Below are 2,500 nucleotides of genomic sequence, written 5' to 3' on the forward strand. Positions count from 1 at the left end.
TGTTGTGCTTGGTTGTTTCTTAAACAGTTTCAATACTCAAGAACATAGATGAACTAAATTGGATTTTTACAATTTTGTTAACATTTACTTATTTTGCTCGAATAATGACAGACAATGCAACCATCAAGATCTTCCGGGCTCGTCCGGGATTTGAACCCGGGACCTCTCGCACCCTAAGCGAGAATCATACCCCTAGACCAACGAGCCGACAAATGGCTGAACAATCGATATCAACGTGACAAGATCTCTTGTAACTGGGCAAGAGAATTTAAACAGCGTATCTCTAGACTTGGTCAGCAAAATGCCCGTTTTTTCCTACTGAGTTGTTGTGCTTGGTTGTTTTTTAAACAGTTTCAATACTCAAGAACATAGATGAACTAAATTGGATTTTTACAATTTTGTTAACATTCACTTATTTAGCTCAAATAATGTCAGACAATGCAACCATCAAGTTCTTCCGGGATTTGAACCCGGGACCTCTCGCACCCAAAGCGAGAATCATACCCCTAGACCAACGAGCCGACAAATGGCTGAACAATCGATGTCAACGTGACAAGATTCTTTGTAACTGGGCAAGAGAATTTAAGTAGCGTATCTCTAGACTTGGTCAGCAAATTTCAATTTTTTTCCTACTGGGTTGTTGTGCTTGGTTGTTTTTTAAACAGTTTCAATACTCAAGAACATAGATGAACTAAATTGGATTTTTACAATTTTGTTAACATTCACTTATTTTGCTCGAATAATGTCAGACAATGCAACTATCAAGTTCTTCCGGGCTCGTCCAGGATTTGAACCCGGGACCTCTCTCACCCAAAGCGAGAATCATACCCCTAGACCAACGAGCCGACAAATGCCTGAACAATCGATGTCAACGTGACAAGATCCCTTGTAACTGGGCAAGAGAATTTAAGCAGCGTATCTCTAGACTTGGTCAGCAAAATGCCTGTTTTTTCCTACTGAGTTGTTGTGCTTGGTTGTTTTTTAAACAGTTTCAATACTCAAGAACATAGATGAACTAAATTGGATTTTTACAATTTTGTTAACATTTACTTATTTTGCTCGAATAATGACAGACAATGCAACCATCAAGATCTTCCGGGCTCGTCCGGGATTTGAACCCGGGACCTCTCGCACCCAAAGCGAGAATCATACCCCTAGACCAACGAGCCGACAAATGGCTGAACAATTGATGTCAACGTGACAAGATCTCTTGTAACTGGGCAAGAGAATTTAATTAGCGTATCTCTAGACTTGGTCAGCAAAATGCCTGTTTTTTCCTACTGAGTTGTTGTGCTTGGTTGTTTTTTAAACAGTTTCAATACTCAAGAACATAGATGAACTAAATTGGATTCTTACAATTTTGTTAACATTCACTTATTTTGCTCGAATAATGTCAGACAATGCAACCATCAAGTTCTTCCGGGATTTGAACCCGGGACTTCTCGCACCCAAAGCGAGAATCATACCCCTAGACCAACGAGCCGACAAATGGCTGAACAATCGATGCCAACGTGACAAGATTCTTTGTAACTGGGCAAGAGAATTTAAGTAGCGTATCTCTAGACTTGGTCAGCAAATTTCAATTTTTTTCCTACTGGGTTGTTGTGCTTGGTTGTTTCTTAAACAGTTTCAATACTCAAGAACATAGATGAACTAAATTGGATTTTAACAATTTTGTTAACATTTACTTATTTTGCTCGAATAATGACAGACAATGCAACCATCAAGATCTTCCGGGCTCGTCCGGGATTTGAACCCGGGACCTCTCGCACCCTAAGCGAGAATCATACCCCTAGACCAACGAGCCGACAAATGGCTGAACAATCGATATCAACGTGACAAGATCTCTTGTAACTGGGCAAGAGAATTTAAACAGCGTATCTCTAGACTTGGTCAGCAAAATGCCCGTTTTTTCCTACTGAGTTGTTGTGCTTGGTTGTTTTTTAAACAGTTTCAATACTCAAGAACATAGATGAACTAAATTGGATTTTTACAATTTTGTTAACATTCACTTATTTAGCTCAAATAATGTCAGACAATGCAACCATCAAGTTCTTCCGGGCTCGTCCAGGATTTGAACCCGGGACCTCTCTCACCCAAAGCGAGAATCATACCCCTAGACCAACGAGCCGACAAATGCCTGAACAATCGATGTCAACGTGACAAGATCCCTTGTAACTGGGCAAGAGAATTTAAGCAGCGTATCTCTAGACTTGGTCAGCAAAATGCCTGTTTTTTCCTACTGAGTTGTTGTGCTTGGTTGTTTTTTAAACAGTTTCAATACTCAAGAACATAGATGAACTAAATTGGATTTTTACAATTTTGTTAACATTTACTTATTTTGCTCGAATAATGACAGACAATGCAACCATCAAGATCTTCCGGGCTCGTCCGGGATTTGAACCCGGGACCTCTCGCACCCTAAGCGAGAATCATACCCCTAGACCAACGAGCCGACAAATGGCTGAACAATTGATGTCAACGTGACAAGATCTCTTGT

At 40.2% G+C, this 2,500-nt stretch overlaps 4 non-coding genes across 4 annotated transcripts; all 4 read right to left on the reverse strand.

Moving 5' to 3' along the window:
* Positions 1 to 135: 135 nt before the first annotated feature.
* Positions 136 to 207, reverse strand: trnap-ugg (transfer RNA proline (anticodon UGG)). The gene has a single exon. It is a non-coding gene; the product is annotated as a tRNA-Pro (tRNA).
* An 890-nt stretch (positions 208 to 1,097) lies between these two features.
* On the reverse strand, positions 1,098 to 1,169 carry trnap-ugg (transfer RNA proline (anticodon UGG)). The gene has a single exon. It is a non-coding gene; the product is annotated as a tRNA-Pro (tRNA).
* A 566-nt stretch (positions 1,170 to 1,735) lies between these two features.
* trnap-agg (transfer RNA proline (anticodon AGG)) lies at positions 1,736 to 1,807 on the reverse strand. Its single transcript has one exon. It is a non-coding gene; the product is annotated as a tRNA-Pro (tRNA).
* Positions 1,808 to 2,383: 576 nt separating this feature from the next.
* trnap-agg (transfer RNA proline (anticodon AGG)) lies at positions 2,384 to 2,455 on the reverse strand. The gene has a single exon. It is a non-coding gene; the product is annotated as a tRNA-Pro (tRNA).
* Between the last annotated feature and the right edge of the window lie 45 nt (positions 2,456 to 2,500).

This window comes from Pungitius pungitius, chromosome 4 (genome assembly GCF_949316345.1).
Source record: "Pungitius pungitius chromosome 4, fPunPun2.1, whole genome shotgun sequence".
NCBI lineage: Eukaryota > Metazoa > Chordata > Actinopteri > Perciformes > Gasterosteidae > Pungitius > Pungitius pungitius.